The sequence below is a fragment of the Pelodiscus sinensis genome, unplaced genomic scaffold (genome assembly GCF_049634645.1).
Source record: "Pelodiscus sinensis isolate JC-2024 unplaced genomic scaffold, ASM4963464v1 ctg87, whole genome shotgun sequence".
In the NCBI taxonomy this organism is placed as follows: Eukaryota; Metazoa; Chordata; order Testudines; family Trionychidae; genus Pelodiscus; species Pelodiscus sinensis.
This window is the reverse complement of record NW_027466017.1, coordinates 208932-229119: the sequence shown is the minus strand read 5'-3', so window position 1 is coordinate 229119 and position 20188 is coordinate 208932.

Genomic DNA, 20188 nt, shown 5'->3' with positions numbered 1-20188 from the left:
GTTGGAAAACTTCTCCAGGGTCCTGCCTGACTCTCTCTGGGTATGTCTACACTACAAAGTTAGTTCGAACTAACGGACGTTAGTTCGAACTAACTTTAATAGGTGCTACACTAGCGCTCCGCTAGTTCGAATTTGAATCGAACTAGCGGAGCGCTTAGTTCGAACTAGGTAAACCTCATTTTACGAGGACTAACGCCTAGTTCGAACTAGCTAGTTCGAACTAAGGGCTGTGTAGCCCTTTAGTTCGAACTAGTGGGAGGCTAGCCCTCCCCAGGTTTCCCTGGTGGCCACTCTGGCCAACACCAGGGAAACTCTATGCCCCCCTCCCAGCCCCGGACCCCTTAAAGGGGCACGGGCTGGCTACGGTGCCTGTGCCAGGTGCAAGCCTGCCAGCACCCAGCTAGCAGACCCTGCACCTGGCACAGCACAGAGCCACCCACCCGATGCCCCCCAGCCCACCCCCTCTTGCCGGGACCAGGCTGGCGGCTCCCGGGAGCTTGCCCTGGACCGCAAGAGGCGGGCACCTTCCTGGGCTAGTGCGGACATCGTGGACCTCGTCCACGATCTCCGCACTAGGCACAGGAAAGTGGCCGTCTAGGGCAGGAGAGCTGCCAGCCTGGCCACCCAGGACCAGGTGTGCATGAAAATCAAGGGGGTCCACTGAGACCCCCGACACTGAGCCCTGAGCTTACAATGGCCGTACTGGGTCAGACCAAAGGTCCATCTAGCCCAGTAGCCTGTCTGCCAACAGCGGCCAACCCTAGGGACCCTGGAGGGGATGGACCGAAGACAATGACCAAGCCATTTGTCTCGTGCCATCCCTCTCCAGCCTTCCACAAACTTTGGGCAGGGACACCACTCCTACCCTCTGGCTAATAGGACTCCATGGCCCCAACCTCCATGACTTGATCTCACTTCCCTTTAAACTCTGTTCTAGTTCTAGCCTTCACAGCCTCCTGCAGCAAGGAGTTCCACAGGTTAACTATTTGCTTTGTCAAGAAGAACAACTTTCTCTTACTAGTTTCAAGCCTGCTACCCATTCCTTTCCTTTGGTGTCCTCTAGTCCTTCTTTATGGGAACTCAGGAAGAACTTTTCTGAATGCACCCTCTCCACCCAACCCCTGCTTTTAGAGACCTCTATCCTGTCCCCTCTCCGTCTCCTCTTTTCTAAGCTGAACAGTTCCAGTCTCTGTAGCCTTTCTTCATCTGGGACCTGTTCCCAACCCCTGATCATGTTAGTTGCCCTCCCCTCTCCCAGCCTCTCTCTTCCCCTCTCCCACCTCCTTTTCCCAGTCTCCCCCAGTTTTGTTCAATAAAGACAGAGTCAATGTTGGAAGAAACGTTATCTTTATTTTGTACATCAATAAGAAGGGGGGCTAGGGAAGGGTAAGTGGAAGGAGGTGAGGGAGGAATGGGGTACGAGCCCCCGATGGGGAGGACTGGGCTGGCTCTGTGGGCTTCTGGGGGTGGAAGCTCTCCTGCAGCCCCCCAATTGCCCCCTCTCCCCAGATGGCAGCCTGCGGCAAGTGCAGCCGGGCTGATGGCCGAGTGGTGTGATGTGCCCAGTGTGGGCACTCAGGGCACTCCAAGCCAGAACTTCTTTGCAAGCGGGGCACCCCTTAGAACTGTGTGTCCGGGGTGGGGGTCGGGACCCTTTAAGCGCAGCCCTCGGCTAGCCTGAGACAGCATCTCCATGCTCTAAGTCCTCCTTTTATGCCCTGCCGGCACTGCTTCCGGCCATCCTTAAGCCCTGTTCAGAGTCCACTCAATGTGGACTTACTAGTTCGAACTAGCAAAACGCTAGTTCGAACTAGTTTTTAGTTCTAGATGCGTTAGTTCGAACTAGCTTAGTTCGAATTAACTAATTCGAACTAAGTTAGTTCGAACTAGCGCTGTAGTGTAGACGTACCCTCTCTCCTCCAACCCACTAGGTCTCGCCCCCCCACGCCGTCCCTCCTAAAGCAAAGGATACAGCCCAGACATCCCAACCTTCATCACTATGGCCATACAAATAGCTAAGCAATCCCTCTATTGAAATACCCCACCAGTTCAGGTCAGAAGGCCGGCAGCCACAACCGTTACATAATGGGCCAAAAACAAACATCCCCCCAGACAAAACACCCCCCAGAGTAAACCCTCCGCAGCGTCTTAGGAACGATGTGATACACAGCTGTCTGTATCTGCGGGGAGGAGACCTTTACACTCCGTACAAGTATCCTGGGTTCCCTCCCCTTCCTTCCCTGTCCAGTCAGCTGCCTGTCCGGCCAAGGTGCAGCGTTCCTATCAGAAAAGGTGTGGTTGGCTGTGGGGGTGGTTTGGTGAGCTGCTGGCTTAGCGTAAGCCGGGAATGTGTTGTCTTTGGGCTGTGGAGCAGAGGAGGGTCCCCTGACGCGGTAAGAGGCTGCGGAGGGTTTGCTCTGGGGGGTGTTTTGTCTGGGGGGGATCTTTGTTTTTGGCCGATTATGTAACCGTTGTGGCTGCCGGCCTTCCAACCTGAACTTGTGGAGTATTTCAATAGCGGGATTGCTTAGCTATTTGTACGGCCAGTGATGAAGGTTTGGCTTTCTGGGCTGTATTCCCGGCTTTCGAAGGGAAGCAGGGAGAATCAGGAGTCCTGGGTTCTAGTCCCACCTTCGGAAGGAGACTGGGGAACTATTGAGTTAGTGGAAGGGTGGGTCAGAGGCAAGAAACTCTATCTGGTAGAGCAGCTGTTTTCAAACTTTTTTTCTGAGGGTCCAGTTGAATGAGGAAGAGAGTTTTGGGGCATAGGAGGGGGCGTCCGGCTTTGGGGGAGGGTCAAGGCGGGGGCGGGAGGAGCTGACCTCGAGCCGCTCCCAGTGCAGCGGGGGTCCTAAGGCAGGCCTGATGGTCCATGACCCAGTCCTGGGTCGTTAGATAGAGACACCGTTCTTGGGGTCTTCCCTGCTAGCTCTCCCAATGCCCCACCCCAACAGCATGGGAAGGGCAGTGTGGGAATTCAGAAAGGGGAAAAAAGTTAGTAGAAAGGAAACTGAAACCATCTACAGGAAGGGCTGAGTTCGAAGAGAGAGCCACTGGCAGGCTGGCTCCGGACCAGCATGGGATTTCTGCACAGAATTCGGGGACCCACGACTCACCCACCCCCGAATACTTAAAAAGGCCCTGCTTGATTTGAAACAGGGGCTGGAACTTGAGTATCCCACCGCATCCCTCCTCCTGTAAAATGGGACATTTATACCATCAGAGAAAGGCCCAGGGATGAAACCCAGGAGCCCTGTCTCCCTGCTCTAACCACTAGGCTCATTAAAGCTGAAAAAGAACCTAGAATTCAGAAGCAGTGTCTCTATCCCAAGGATGTCGACTTGGTTATCAGTGTGTTTCAGCTGTATAGACTAACTGAACTGGCTGAGACCGGAGGAAAACTCGTCTCACTAGTGGCCAGGGATGGGAAATGAACCCTGGTCTCCAGGGAGCTAGCTCTGATTTCCTTCCTTTGCAAACTACACAGGTCTCCTATTGTCGAGAGCTGGCAGCATGGGCGGGTGTGCGTCGAAAGGCCCAAGGCCGCAGCCCCTGAGTGTGGAGCAGCTCCTCCAGGTCCGGGTGCGTCTGGAGTCCCGGAAGCGGCTGACCCCGGAGCTCAAGGCCTGTTTCGACCGGGCACTGAGCGAGTTCGCCCAGGAGCCGCAGTGCATCCAGGAGAACGCCAAGATGACCATCCAGTGCGGGCTCACGGTGCTGCTCTTCGAGTCCGGCTCGCAGGAGAACGAGATCCACGTCTTCTGTGTGAACGGGCAAGCCCAGTACCACATCAAAACAGCTGGGTGGGGACCTTACATGCTCAGAGGCTTGAATAGGGACGTTGTGAGTACTGTGACAGGCGTGATTGACTACATCCCCACTGGACCGGTCTTGGGGGGTATGAAGAAGCTCATGAGGACCTAGCGACCGGGGCGGACGGTTCTCCAGGGTCAGGCTGCTGGACGGGGTCTCTTAGCACTTCCACCAGCCACGTGCAATGAACCATGAAAAGGCTCGCCCAAAGAACAGTCCAGTGGCAGCTCTTGACCAAGAGAAAACTGTGTGGCTCTGGAGTGGAACCAGAAATTGAGTCATCCTCAAATAGACTTCAGTGGAGCCATCAGTGTCCACTGAGGCCGGCCGAACAGCTGGCCCAAAGTTGCTCCCTGTGGTTACCCCATATCGCCCGAACGACTGATTGATTCTGCCCAGGAGTTGGAGCATGGATGTAAAACAGAGCTGGTGGGTGCAGCACAACACGGACGTGTTATAAACACACAGAGGTAGGGCTTTGATTGGTTTCTCAGGGAACTTAAGGTGCCAAAGGCGAAGGAAGAGAGAGACACAAGGCAACACCTGGGTTGGTCTAAAACAGTGTTTCTCACCAGTGGTATGAGTCCCCTTTGGGGGTCTTGAGAGACATCTGGGGAATACATCAGCACAACTAACATTTGGAGAAAACTGAATTTTTGGTGTACGTTTGACAGCGCTTTATTATTTTTGTTGTTTTTACATCCAAATTTTCATCACCCACAGGAACTTCCAAGGGAGAGAATTAAGCACTGGGGCAATTCAGCAGCAGCTGTGGGGAATTCTCAGTCCCTGGCCGTTTGTGAATTGGGGTTGGCTGCTTTTCCAAAAGGCCTGCAATGGAGTTTGTGAAGGCTATGCTGGAACAGGGCTAGGCCCTAAGGCCAGAAGGGCCATAGAGAAGTCCTCCAGGCAGCTAGAGTGGCTAGGAAGAAACCAGCCAATCAGGGGCCAGGAGGGACTATATAAGGAACTGTAGGACTAGTGGAAGCTCAGATGTAGCCCAGACCTGGGAGGGGGAAGGTCAGGGGATGGCTGGCAGATCCAAGGGCAGCCGGGTAGGAGCTGTTAGAACATTGACTCTAAAAGGAGAAACCCTGGATAGACCACTCTCCTACTGAATGGGGAAATGGTCTAAATTGAGTTCTGCAGTGAGGCACTGGGATGGGCTCCTGGCAAAAACATATCCCCTGGAGGGGGTTGTGATTTTACACATGGCTGTGTGAGGGCTGAGTAGCCAAAAGGCTTTTTAAGAGCCATTGCAGGCAAACACACTCAACCAAACAGGGGTTGCCTTGCAATGAATCACTGAAAAACTCATAATCTGCTGAACAGTATTGTCCTGGTGAGACACATGTGGCAACGCTGTTGAGGTTCTAAAATGTTATGGTAGGATGTGACTGAGACGTGCTCCAAGCCTGCAAAAATGAACACAAACCGGTTCTTCGGCTGTGTTTCGCTTTCAGTTTCTTATCACTAGCTCTGACATGAATGCCTCATGACTTAGCGTCACTTAAAATCGGTTCTCTAGTTAAATATCTTTTGTGGTTTGAGCGAAACCAGTGTGTTTGGATTGAGGTGCCTGGGGCGAGGGAGCCGCTGGCCACGGCCCTATGTCCGCTAAATGGCTCTGCAGTTTTGAATTAAGATCCACCGAGGAAAATGGTTCAAATCAGCCGAGACTCTGTCCGGTTGCATCAGCTGTTGGGGGTGGCTGGTAGAGCAGGCCAGAAACGCCCCTCACTGGCCCACCCAGGAGACGCCGGCGGAAGTGACGGACAATTGACGCCCGTTTTCCAGTCTTGCGACTTAGAGTCTCCCCGGGCTCCTGGGTTCCTGTATTCCTGCAGGTGTCGAGTTTAGCGTGGCCCTTCCCCCAAGCGAACGGTCCCATAAGAACTAGGGGTCACCCAATGAAATTCGCAGGTTTAAAACAAACCAAAGGGAGTTTTGCTGTGCAGTGGCAACCTGTGGAACTCCTTGCCACAGGAGGATGTGAAGGACGTGAACAGAGTTAAAAAAACGAGATAAATTCATGGAGGGGGTCAGCCAGGCTGGGCAGGAAGGGGGTCCCCAATCTCTGCTGGGTGACGGGGGGGATCACTGGATGGTTCCCAATTCTGTTCGCCCCCTCTGGGGCACCTGGCATTGGCCACTGTGGGGCAGATAGGACACTGGGCTGGATGGACCTTTGCTCTGACCCAGCCTGGCTGCTCTGAGGTTCAATTCTCAGCCCATGCCAGCTCAACCTTGGCAAATATTCAAGGGCGGGCGCTTGGATATTTGCCACACACCAGTCCCCCCCCCCCAGCTCCATAGGGGCTCCTCACTCCCGCCTCACAGCCCTTTATAGCCAACCCACCCCCTACTCCTGGGACCAGGGCAGCCGGCAGCGAAGGGCCAAGTTCTGCCGCCAGCTGGACTGAGGATCAAAGGGTGAGGGGGGGATGTATCTGAGGCTGCACCCAGCTTTGGTGGCAGCCGGTGCCGATGCAGCTGCCTCTGGGGCACGGAGCCCCCCCCTCCCCACGTGTAACACGAGTGCCGAGGCAGGTTCTGCTGAGAGCCGGGTGAAATTCCGGCAGCCCACGGAGCTCAGAGGCGCTGGACAAGGAGGGGGTGAAGGGACCCAGCTCCCCATGGGGTGAACGGCACCTGCAGCCTCCCAGCTGAGTGTCGGCTGAGTGGGCCAGCTGGCTCCTCATTCCTGGAGCACGCCGGCTGATGTATAGCTTTGTAAGTTGGAAAGGGATCAAAGTCAACTGACTGGGTACCAGCCTCCATCTGTGCCACCGAGTCAGGAAAACGTTGGCATGGAAGGGGTCTTTGAGGGGTCGTCCAGTCCCACCCGCTGTGATGGGGCCGGGCCAAGTCACATGAGACCACCCCTGAAAGTTAGAAAGCTTTTCCTGCCCTCCAACCTACATCTCTCTCCCTGCAGATTATTCCCATCCCAACAGTGGCCACGGCCAACGACGGAGCCCCATCCTCTTGTTAGCCAGTTTGTAGACTGTTCTCACACCCCTCTCACTCCCCCGAGCCTTCTCCTGTGACTCCACGTGCTCCATTTTGTCCAGCCGCTCCTCACGGCTCAGCCTGGTTTGCTGCACTTCTGCCCCGTTCGAGCTTCTCTAGGCTGGACTCTCTCCACTTTCTTCACCTGCCAGTTTCATCACAGCGCCACCAGGCTGGCTCATAATCCATTTCTGCTCCAGGATAACTCCCGGATCCTTGGCTGCTCCCTTGCTACCGCTTCCCCCTCTTGTCATGGCCCGTTCAAGTGTTTCCTGCCCACGCGGAAGACGTCCCACTTGTCTGCTTTGATTTTAATTTCTAAGAGGTCTGGCGACTTGGTCAATTTATTGGGAGCATTTTGAATTCTCCCCCAACGGTGTGTCTAGACTACAGGGTTTTGTCAACAAAAGTCCACTTTTGTTTTTTTGGTTTTTTTGCTCAACAAAAATATTTGACGTTCCTCATTAAAAAAAAATTATTGCTTGGTGTCCCTTGGTCTTAAAAAGTTCAAGAAACACTGAGCTACAGTGAGCACAGCTGGCGGAGGGGGCATGTCCCCCGTCTGGTGGACAGAGAGACACGCAGACAAACAGACAAACTCTGAAATATATAGCAGAGAGCGGACCCTTGCTCCATCCCTGTCCCCTGCTAACCCAATGAGGTTATCGCTGTCCCAGTCCACATCTCTGGCCCCTTGCTGGCCCCTTGTGGTCATTATACAATGTAACTGTCCCTCCTGCTAGATCCCTCCCTTTGCATTTGATGAGAAACAGTCCAATTCCAGGCATATCCCATTGTCCTGGCCCAACCAACCCCGACCTTGCGTTAAGTCAGGGTGGGCAATAAAACGGTGGTGGCTCACCAGGCTTAGCCCCTTGCGGGTCACTGCCACTATACTTACCTGCATGGCCTCCGCTATGGATGATCACAGCGCCTGTTGGCTACGGATCCCCATTCCTGTCCAATGGGAGCTGCAGGAAGCGTAAATTTCAGTGTTGCTACATTGGATGCCAGCTGAAGAGCTAAACGTCTCACCCGCTACATGCAGCCGTACATGCCTCCCTCTCCCTCCAGTTCTCCTGAGACTGAGGGGGGACATGAGAGCAGTTTTCAGGTATCTAAAAGGGTGTCACAAGGAGAAAGGAGAAAATTGTTTTCCTTGGCCTACGAGGACAGGACAAGGCTTAAACTGCAGCAAGGGAGGTTGAGGTTGGATATTAGGAAAAACATCCTGCCTGTCAGGGTGGTTAAACACTGGAGTAAATTGCCCAGGGAGGTTGTGGAATCTCCATCCTTGGAGATATTGAAGAGCAGGTTGGACAGACACCTGTCAGGGATGATCTAGACAGTGCTTGGTCCTGCCGTGCAGTCAGGGGGCTGGACTCAGTGACTTGTCGAGGTCCCTTCCAGTTCTGCTGTTCTACTTGTAACCCTTCTGCAGGTAGCACAGGGAGCAGCCAGGCCTGGGTTCAATATCTAGGGGTCCCTTTTCATCCATCCTACACAGAACTGGCTTAAGCCCCCACCCAGTAGCTTGGAAATCCACTCCCCACCCCCCACCCCGGGGCATCTCCAAGAGGCAAAGCTTCCCTACTCGCATGCACAGAGTCTGAGGGTTAAAAAGAAACTTTGAATAAACGAGGGAGAGAAGTAACGTGGCATTAACTTGTGAACTCCCCCCCCCACAGAGTTCATAACCCCCACGAGTGAACGTCCCAGCTCAAATGGATTGAGCAATGTCCTTTGCCTCTCAGCAAGTGTAAGCGTACCATTTGCATGCCCAACCTGTCTCCAGACCCCACTCACAGTTGCTGCCCTCGGTCAGGGCAGACCAGAGCTCAGGGGTGATTTTCAGGGCTCACCCACCCTACCGGGAGTGGGGATAGGAGGTGTCTCACCTACTCTGTTGTCCACTCACCACTGTTCCTGCCAGCTGCTCCCGCCAGCTGTATGGCCCTGCCAGCCACCCCGCTGGCCGTCTGCCTGCTCCTGCCAGCCGCCCTGCTCCCGATGGGTTTGGATCTGGGCCAGACCTAGTGCTTTCAGCTCTCTGTGATTCCAGCTTTTCAATGATGTCAGCTCCTGAGCCACAGCACAGACCAGCAGAAAATAAAGTGTCTCCTTGTGGAGTCTGTTTTGGGTTCTGTCATTAGAAGGGGGAGGGGAAGAGAGAGAAACAGGTTGAATGACTCTTACAGCGCATGCCTGGATGTAGCCTGCTGGATCACAGCTCTGCTCTCCCCCCCTAGTTTGATCCACTTGAGTCTGGAAGAGAAAGCCTTGTGCATCCAAGATTCTTTCCAATGACCGTGTCCCTCCTGCAAACACTGGGGTCATATTTTACAATCCCTACATTTACGGTTAACATGGTTTGTGACCCCCCACAAGAGCTAAATTACTTACAACGGGCAAAATACCATTCTAACAACTGATTATCTATCAGCCCTGTAGCACGGACTGAACTGCATTACATAACCACACCCCCGATTCCTTTTCCCTTCCAGCAGGAGCTGTATTTACATAACGAGGTGAATACGTTGCAGGGCTAAACAAGTGAGTGAGCATGACCAAGCCCTGATAACATCTGATTCTGTGATTCCACCATGAAGGTCACTTTGAGCGCCAACACCCGTCAGAGGCACGAGCCCGGAACTGAAGCACCAGAGTCCCTGAGAAACGTCACCTGCTCCCTGAGGTGGGGATGAGCCACGAAGACCAGAAAAGCTCCCCAGTTCTCCTGCCTTCTCCATGGTGTAAACCTCCAGATACCCACCCTCCCCCACATGCTAATTCTTCTTCCCTTTTGCTTTGCAAACTGCTCTCCCCTCCTTGCAATAAAGTCTGGGCCCAGCCAACCGGCCGGCTCTGAACGTGACGCTCCCCAGGGAAACCACGGCACCTGCTCCGTCCCCCTCGGGTCGGTCTCATCTCGGTGGCCACAAGGAATCCCAGAGCGTCCCAGCTGGAGTCACTGGGGTCAGGCTGGATTCCAGCCTCAGGGACCAAGATGTAAATTCATTGACCCCAGCTGGGATCTGCCCCCTGGACCTCAATGGAGCTACGGCCCATTGACCCAGCTGGGATCTGCCCTTTGACCCCAGTGGAGCTACAGCCCATTGACCCAGCTGGGATCTGCCCTTTGACCCCGCTGGGATCTGCCCCATTGACCCCAATGGAGATATGGCCCATTGACACAGTAGATGTGATATACCTTGACTTTAGCAAGGCTTTTGATACAGTCACCCACAATATTCTTGCCAGCAAGTTAAGGGAGTGTGGATTGGCTAAATGGACGGTAAGATGGATAGAAAGCTGGCTAGACTGTCGGGTCCAGTGGGGAGTGATCAACGGCTCCATGTCAGGCTGGGGGTCGGTTTCTAGCGGAGTGCTCCAAGGTTCGGTTCTAGGGCCTGTTTTGTTCAATATCTTTATGAATGACCTGGCTGAGGGGATGAGTTGCACCCTCAGCACGTTTGCGGCTGACACTGAGCTAGGGGGAGGGTAGAGACGCTGGGGGGCAGGGATTGGGTCCAGAGTGACCTGGACAGATTAGAGGGTTGGGCCAAAAGAAATCGGATGAGGTTCAACAAGGACAAGTGCAGAGTCCTGCCTGTGGGGTGGAGGAATCCCAAGCATTGGGACAGGCTGGGGACTGACTGGCTAAGCAGCAGTTCTGCAGAAAAGGCCCTGGGGTTACAGTGGATGAGAAACTGGATATGAGTCAGCAGGGCGCCGTTGGAGCTAAGAAGGCTAATGGCATATTAGGTTGATTTAGGAGGAGCGTTGCCAGCAGATCTAGAGAAGTGATCATTCCCCTTTATTCAGATCTGGGGAGGCCACATCTGGAGTGTTGTGTCCAGTTCTTGGGCCCCCACTACACAAAGGATGTGGACGCACAATATCCACATATTGTCCTGTGGAGGGCGACCAAAATGCTTAGGGAGCTGGAGCACAAGACCTACGAGGAGAGGCTGAGGGATTTGGGTCTGTTCAGTCTGCAGAAGAGAAGAGTGAGGGGGGATTTGGGAGCAGCCTTCAATTCCCTGAAGGGGATTCCTGAGAGGCTGGCGAGAGGCTGTTCTCAGAGGTGACAGGTGGCAGAACAAGGAGCAACGGTCTCAAGTCGCAGTGGGGGAGGTCTCTAGATTGGATAGTTGAAAAAACTATTCCCCTAGGCGGGTGGGGAAGCGCTGGGCTGGGTTCCCTAGGGAGGGGGTGGAATCTCCATCCCCAGAGGTTCTTAAGTCTCGGGCTTCACCAAGCCCTGGCTGGGCTGATTGCATTGGGGTTGGTCCTGATTTGGGCAGGGGGCTGGACTTGGTGACTCCTGAGGTCTCTTCCTGCCCCGGGAGTCTGTGATCCTGTGACCCAGCTGGGATCTGCCCCAGTGACCCCAGTGGAGCTGCAGAAGGTCCCAGATGGACCCAGCTGCATCAAGTGCCCCATGGGGCTCTCGCCTCCAGATGGATGCACTGAACCGTGGGGCAATGGGAAAGAAACCGCGGCATGCTGGGCCCAAGGGTTTGGGGGGAGGGGGTCCTGTCCCCAAGGAACCCACGGGTCTGAGGGGACCCACCCAATCTAGGAAGAGGAGAGGGTGTCTGGAGGAGCCCTCACCCCCCACAGCTCCCACCCTCCAGCGGCCCCTCCACTGCCCCACACATGCCTAACCCCCAGATCTGACAGCTAGCCCCCTTTCTCCCCACTCCCTAAAGCTAGTCCTCAACACACACACTCACCCACACCCATACGCACCGGTCTCGAGTGAACCCCCAGCCCCAATCCCACAGTAACCCATCACTAGCTTCCCTGCACGCCCGCCTGCCTGCTCCATCTAACTTTCGATATCCCCATGGGGGATAATTCACCTTCCTGCCGGGTTCCGTCCCATGCCTGGGACGGGGAGGGAAGCCAGCCCACAATGCAACGACCAGGCCGGAGTCTTTCCCGGGGGAGAACCCAGGTGTCGGGTGCCTGGGTTCGTCTGGTGAAACCCTTGTTGTTTCATTGCGGAACCAGGAAGGTGTCCACTGGGAACCCCGCCAGATTAGATTTCAACCCTACCTCTGACACCAGCTCCTAGCGCCAACACCCATCAGAGGCACGAGCCTTGGCAGGGAACTGGAGCACCGGAGTAACTGAGACACGTCACCTGCTCACTCGGGGGGATGAGCCGAAAACAACAGTAAAAACTCCCCAGTTCTCCTGTCGTTCCCAGGGCGTGGACGGTTGAAGGCATCAGACACCCCCACACACACACCCGCGTTAATTCCTGTTCCCTGTCGCTGTGCAACCCGCTCTCCCCTCCTTGCAATAAAGTCTGGGCCCAGGCGACCGGCCGGCTCCGAACATGAAGCTCCCCAGGGGAACCATGGCACCTGCTCCGTCCCCCTCGCGTCGGTCTCATCTCAGTGGCCACAAGGAAACCCAGAGCGTACCAGCCGGGGTCATTGGGGTCAGGCTGGATTCAAACCTTAGGGACCCAGATGTAAATTCATTGACCCCAGCTGGGATCTGCCCCCTGGACCTCAATGGAGCTATGGCCCATTGACCCAGCTGGGATCTGCCCCATTGACCCCAATGGAGCTACAGCCCATTGACCCAGCTGGGATCTGCCCCATTGACCCCAATGGAGCTACAGCCCATTAACCCAGCTGGGATCTGCCCCATTGACCCCAATGGAGCTACGGCCCATTGACCCAGCTGGGATCTGCCCATTGACCCCAGTGGAGCTACGGCCCATTGACCCAGCTGGGATCTGCCCATTGACCCCAATGGAGCTACGGCCCATTGACCCATCTGGGATCTGCCCCATTGACCCCAATGGAGCTACAGCCCATTAACCCATCTGGGATCTGCCCCATTGACCCCAATGGAGCTACGGCCCATTGACCCATCTGGGATCTGCCCTTTGACCCCAATGGAGCTACGGCCCATTAACCCAGCTGGGATCTGCCCATTGACCCCAATGGAGCTATGGCCCATTGACCCAGCTGGGATCTGCCTCAGTGACCCCAGTGGAACTACGGCCCATTGACCCAGCTGGGATTGCCCATTGACCCCAATGGAGCTACGGCCCATTGACCCAGCTGGGATCTGCCCCATTGACCCCAATGGAGCTACGGCCCATTGACCCAGCCGGGATCTGCCCATTGACCCCAATGGAGCTGCGGCCCATTGACCCAGCTGGGATTGCCCATTGACCCCAATGGAGCTACGGCCCATTGACCCATCTGGGATTTGCCCCCTGGACTCCAATGGAGCTACGGCCCATTGACCCAGCTGGGATCTGCCCCATTGACTCCAATGGAGCTACGGCCCATTGACCCAGATGGGATCTGCCCCAGTGACCCCAATGGAGCTACGGCCCATTGACCCAGCTGGGATCTGCCTCAGTGATCCCAATGGAGCTACGGCCCATTGACCCAGCTGGGATCTGCCTCAGTGATCCCAATGGAGCTACGGCCCATTGACCCAGCTGGGATCTGCCCCAGTGACCCCAATGGAGCTACGGCCCATTGACCCAGCTGGGATTTGCCCCCTGGACTCCAATGGAGCTACAGCCCATTGACCCAGCTGGGATTTGCCCCCTGGACTCCAATGGAGCTACAGCCCATTGACCCATCTGGGATCTGCCCCAGTGACTCCAATGGAGCTACAGCCCATTGACCCAGCTGGGATCTGCCCCAGTGACCCCAATGGAGCTACGGCCCAATGACCCATCTGGGATCTGCCCCATTGACCCCAATGGAGCTACGGCCCATTGACCCATCTGGGATTTGCCCCCTGGACTCCAATGGAGCTACGGCCCATTGACCCAGATGGGATCTGCCCCAGTGACCCCAATGGAGCTTCGGCCCATTGACCCAGCTGGGATCTGCCTCAGTGATCCCAATGGAGCTGCAGAAGGTCCCAAATGGACCCAGCTGCATCAGGTGCACCGTGGGCCATGGGGCTCTTGCCTCCAGTTGGATCCACTGAACTGTGGGGCACTGGGAGAGAAAACACTGAATGGTGAGCCCAAGGCATTGGGGGAGAGGGTCCTGAATCAAGGAACCCTAGAGTTCTAGGTGACCCTCCAACCCCGGAAGAGGAGAGGGTGTCCGGACGAGCCCTCCCCACGCACAGCTCCCACCCTGCAGTGCCCCCTCCACCGCCCCACACATGCCCAGAGACAGAACTAGCCCCTTTTCTCCCCATCCCCTGTCGGCAGCCCTCTGCACACACCCACACACACCTGTCCCCTTGACCTGACCTCCAGCCCGTCCCACCGCAGCCGATAGCCAGCTCCCCTGCACGCCCGCCTACCTGCTCCAGCTAGCTTAGCTTTCCATTTCCCTGTGGGAGATAATTCACCTTCGTGCCGGGTTCAGTGCCACGCCCGGGGTGGGGATCCAGTCCACAATGCAACCACCAGGCCGGCCTGTTTCCTTGGGGAGAACAAAGATGTCCAGGCCCCTGGGCCCGCCTGTTTGCGCGGCTGTGGTTTGTTGCCCTTTTCATTGTCTAGTTCTGGCTCCCGTCACGCACACACATGGCCCGGGGCAATCCCTCCCCTGCCCCAGGGTCCCCCTCTACCGCCTGTTCGCCTCTCGGCCAACCCTGGCCCGACTCAGGGAGGCATGTGTCTCCCACTGTGCAACAGGTCCCGGAGGTCCCGGTAGCACCGCACACCCCAGGGGCGACAGGGACAGGCCGGCCCGGGCCACCGCTGGGATGCAGGCCAGGGCGTGAGGGGCAGAGAGGTTGGGTTGAAACCCACACAAGAGAAGGAAGAGGAGGCCGCTGGGCCGGCTCTCAGGGAGACGCCCCCTTGCAGCCGAACGTCCCTCTGGATAGGGCACAATTCAGAGGCTGGAGCACATGAGGAGATGCTGAGGGAGTTGGGTCTGTTCAGTCTGCAGAAGAGCAGAGCGAGGGGGGATTTGAGAGCAGCCTGCGACTCCCTGAAGGGGGGTTCCAGAGAGGCTGGCGAGAGGCTGTTCTCAGTGGTCGCAGAACGAGGAGCAATGGGCTCAAGTTGCAGCGGGGGAGGTCTGGGTTGGAGATTAGGAAAAACTCTTTCCCTAGGCGGGTGGGGGAAGCGCTGGGCTGGGTTCCCGAGGGAGGGGTGGAATCTCCATCCCTAAAAGTTTTTAAGTCCCGGCTTGACCAAGCCCTGGCTGGGATGATGGAGTTGGGGTGGGTCCTGCTTTGGGCAGGGGGCTGGACTCGACTCCTGAGGGCTCTTCCAGCTCTAGGACATGACATTAGCCTGGCAGAGGAAGGAGAGTCGGTGTTGGCTCCCAGCCCCCCCTGCTCTAACCACTAGCCCCTGCTCCCCTCCCAGAGAAAGGGACAGAAAACTCAGGCGTCCTGGGGATGAAGGTCGGGGGCAGATCCTGATCTCAGGGCCCGCCATGGAAACCCGGAAGGCACCTGGTTGACTTCAGTAAAAAATCAGCCCCCGCCGTTCAGTTTCTACTGGCTCCATTGCGGCCGTGGGGCGGTGACCCCCCACACTCATCTCTGCTGGGCCTCATGGGGGGAGCCGAGCGCCCGCCACCCATTTCCCCCCCACAGCCCCGTGCCCGCCGTGTCACCAAGCTCCGCCCACACGCATTACACCCCGCCCCCTGCCCTCTCCGGCCCCCTGCAGTGCCTGGAATTCAACCCAACTGATAGCTCCTGTCCCCCCCGGACAGAACTCCCCACCCCCCCATGCAGGGGGCTTGTGAGCGGACGGACAGACAGACAGACTGACCTGGAGCCCCTGTGTCTTCAGACGGAAAGCGAGTGTTTCTGAATGACTCAAGGAGCCCCCATATATATATATATATATATATATATATATATATTATACACACACACACACAAAATGTCCTTTCCGGGAAGCGTTAACTTTCGATTTCTCATCAAGGGTAAATATGATACCTGCTAGCCTCTGCCTCCCTCTCCTCCCCCCGCCACACAGGGCTGGTCCGACAGGCCTGTGGAAACACGGAGAGATTACGCCCTGGCAACTCACCCAAACAAAGGCAGCTCCCGGGCACACCCGGCCCTCCTCCGCATTGGCCTGGAGCCAAGTGCCAAGAGGGCCTAGGAGTCCGGGCCCCCCGGCTCTGTCCCACCAGCCCCCCTCCTCCCCTCCCGCAGCTGGGGAGAGAACCCAGGCATCCTGGCTCCTAGCTCCCCTGCTCTAACCACTAGCCCCTGCTCGCCCCATGACAGGGTGGATCAACCCTGCACTGATGACACAAGGGTTTCGGGGCTTGGAGGCCACGCCAACTCACCCTTGCCGGGCGGGCCCCAGGAGCGTATAAAAGGCCACAGCTCAGCTCGGTCTGGACTGGCTGAGGCACTGACGGGGACGTTCCCAGGTGCCCCTTCTCAGAAGCCACCAGGACACCACAAAGACCCAAACGACGGCGCGGGTGCTACCGGGGCAGAGACGCCGAAGTCGGGATTCAGGGTAGGAGGCAGCCCAGGACGGGGGGGTGTTTGGGAAGGATGTTTGACCCTCACACCAGGGGAAGGAGTTTCAGGAGCCCCATGTTGGAACAGGGGGGCGGATTCTGCTCCCCAACCCCTGCCCGTCAGCATGACTGGCTCGGAGAAAGGGGGCAGATCCTTTGAGCTCGTGTCCATGGCCCCCCCAGCTGCTGAGGTAAATCATCAGACATGCGGCAGCTCCTTGGCCCCCCCACGGACCCTGGGACACCACCCCAGACACAGGGACAGGACCCAGCAGTCCTGGTTCCCAGCCCTGCCCTAACCACTAGCCCCCACTTCCCTCCCAGAGCAGGGAGAGGACCCAGGAGTCCTAGAGATGAAGGTCGGGGCCAGATATTCCAGATGAAAATCCTGAAGCCAGGTCACTTTCTCCAGCGCGAGAGTAAAATCAGACCCCACATTTAATCCTCCACCATCTGCCGTTCCCTCCACGGATCTCGGCCGGGCCTCTAAGGGCCCTCCTTGTCTTTTTGGCTCGCTTCCTCTCCCCCTCTCAGAGCTAACGAGTTTCTTACCATCCCCGTCCCACAGAGGCACCTCGGCTTGATCCTAACGGCTGGATTCCCGCCCGTCTGGAGGCACAGAGCATGGAGAGCATCACAAAGGTGCGGAGTCAGCTGGCGTCTCTGGGCGGCCTCTCACGCGCCACGGAGGAGTGTCTGGACCACGCGCTGCTGAGGTACAGCCAGGAGGCCGGCTGGCTGCAGGAGAAGAACCGGCTGGCGATTCGCTGCGAGGAACAGCGCTCGGAGTCCGTCTCTGGACAGGAGAACACCAACGAGGTCTCCTACGTCCAGGAGCTGCCCTGGCATCAGGTGCTGCTCCCCATTTTCGACAGCTCCATAAAGCAGTCCCCCGGCGGGAAGCTGGCGCTGAGTCTGGAAAACCTGGACCAGGTGAAGGCCAAAATGTTCCCCTGGAAGGGGCGGACCGACGGGCTGAAATCCTGCTTGGAGAAGGCGAAGGAGAGGTTCTCCAAAGAGCCCCGGCGCATCCAGAACAACGCCAGGATGCTGGTGAAGAGCAACAGGCTGATGCTGGTGTTCGTCTCCGGGAACGGGGACACCCCCATCCACGTCTTCCAGCTCAAAGATGGAAACGTCCGTTACTCCAAGGACTGGAATGAGATCCAGCAGCATTTAAGGAGTCCGAATCACAACTGACGGACGGCCCCAACTCAGATGGGTCGTGGTGGGGCAGAGAAGAGGGCGGGTTTAAAATTCTACGTCTACTGGGGTCAAAGAACTGGGCTGGGTGGCGTCACGGCAGGGGAACAACGCAGCTACGGGTGTGATCCGGAAACGAGCGATGTCTGTCCAGGTTCACAGCCTTTACTGGCACCTTCTCTGTGTGCCTGAGTCTTGTAGAGCCAATAAACCATCTTCTTGCGTGCTACCAACATCTCCCGGTGTGCGCGTTGTTGCAGGGACCTTGTAACAACGGCTTCCTGCCTGAAAACAGGCAGAACGCTTGGTAAACTGTGACAGAGGGAAGGGAACCTGCGAGACAACCCACAGCGTACAGGACCCTGGTTTGTTGGGTGGAGATGCCAAGGGAATGTCGTTTAGAAGCCAACATGGCTGGTCGAAGAGGCCACCTAGTGGACAGTTATGGGATAGCTTCCCCACGGATGAAAATTTCTTCCAAATCTCCAGCGATCGATTTACACCCTAACGATTTTAGCACCAGAACGTCTTTGTATTTTGTACCTTCACTAGTCTAACTTTGGGTGCGCTACTTCTCCAAAGAAATATCCCACCTGTTTCAAATCCTGCTAAACGACTGCTCCCAATAAAATCTTGTGGCCAGGAGTTCCACAGGCCAACTGTGGCTTGGGTGGAAAAGGTGTTTGGTTCAATCTGTTTTACAGTTTACAGCCTCACAGGTTCATTAGCCACAGAAAGTTCAATTCTGGAGGTGTGTGTGGGAGACCCAACGGCGATACCAGTCCTTGGCGTGCAGTCTCTGGGCATTTGAATGGCATGGAAACAGAGTCCTGCCCAAATGCCTGATGGAAGGAGGGCTGGTTAAAAAAAACCCATTAAAAATATCTTTAAAATCACTGCAAATCCAGAGAAAAACATTGAACATGTGTACAAACACGATAAAGTTTTGATCAAAACCAATGATAAAATTTGCACAGAAAACAATTCAGTTATAAAAGCTAGAAAATAAAAACAACTTTAGAATTTCTACAGTCCACCCCCCAATCAGGAGAGCCAACTCCAAGCATTACAAAATGCTGAAACAGACTCACCTCAAAAGCACGAGCTGGGCCAAATAGTCTAATGAGTCATTAAAAAACAATAACCATAGGACTCTTTGCAGTTGCCGTCTTCCTTCTGTGCACCTGAAAGGTGAACTTGGGTCATATTTTCACGCTTGTCTCTGGGTCTACGAGAGCAAGAAACGTTCCCTGGAAAAATAAGTGAACAGCGAGTCTTTAAGAATCCCGGGACTCCAGGGTCTGGGGATTTAAATTGCCAGCTATCATGAGACCTGCAATCCAAGAATGAGAGATGGCAACACCACAATGTCACCGCAGCTCTGTCCTGGCATCTCAGGTGTGTGGTGGTTTAGAGATGTCACCCCAGCCGGACACCGACTCTGCCTCTGCAGCATGGGGGGCGTAGGTCAGGGGTTGGCTGAAATCTCCATCCAATTTGCTCTGCTTTTTCTGCACCCTCCGCCCTTCTAAGGAGCGAGTCTCAGCTCCTTGTGGGGCAGAGGCACCTTGGGGACAAAATTTTACCTTCCACTATGGTCTGTCCCCACTAAATTCACACAGGGCCCCTGTTAGCCCATCTCAGCACTGGGGCAGAGGGGAGTCAAGTGCTGGCCTAGTACCACAACCTCATTGCAGGAGGAATACCAGCGAATTTGAGGTGGGGCTTTAAATCGGAATCGCCTTTTCCAGCTCTCCATTAGCCGGCTCCACTCCACACAGTCAAGTTGCCTTTTCCAGCTCTCCATTAGCTGGCTCCACTCCACCCCGTCAAGTCGCCTTTTCCAGCTCTCCATTAGCCGGCTCCACTCCACCCTGTCAAGTCGCCTTTTCCAGCTCTCCATTAGCCGGCTCCACTCCACCCCGTCAAGTCGCCTTTTCCAGCTCTCCATTAGCCGGCTCCACTCCACCCAGTCAAGTCGCCTTTTCCAGCTCTCCATTAGCCAGCTCCACTCCACCCCGTCAAGTCGCCTTTTCCAACTCTCCATTAGCCAGCTCCACTCCACCCAGTCAAGTCGCCTTTTCCAACTCTCCATTAGCCAGCTCCACTCCACCCCGTCAAGTCGCCTTTTCCAGCTCTCCATTAGCCAGCTCCACTCCACCCAGTCAAGTCGCCTTTTCCAGCTCTCCATTAGCCAGCTCCACTCCACCCAGTCAAGTCGCCTTTTCCAACTCTCCATTAGCCGGCTCCACTCCACCCCGTCAAGTCGCCTTTTCCAGCTCTCCATTAGCCGGCTCCACTCCACCCCGTCAAGTCGCCTTTTCCAACTCTCCATTAGCCAGCTCCACTCCACCCAGTCAAGTCGCCTTTTCCAACTCTCCATTAGCCGGCTCCACTCCACCCTGTCAAGTCGCCTTTTCCAGCTCTCCATTAGCCGGCTCCACTCCACCCTGTCAAGTCGCCTTTTCCAACTCTCCATTATCCGGCTCCACTCCACCCAGTCAAGTCGCCTTTTCCAACTCTCCATTAGCCGGCTCCACTCCACCCTGTCAAGTCGCCTTTTCCAGCTCTCCATTAGCCGGCTCCACACCACTCTGTCAATTTGCCTTTTCAACTCTCTCCCACCAGGCCTCACCTTGTACCTTGTACCCCGGGAACTTGAGAACACGGAGAAGGAAAATGTAGTGGATAAGTACTGTTACACC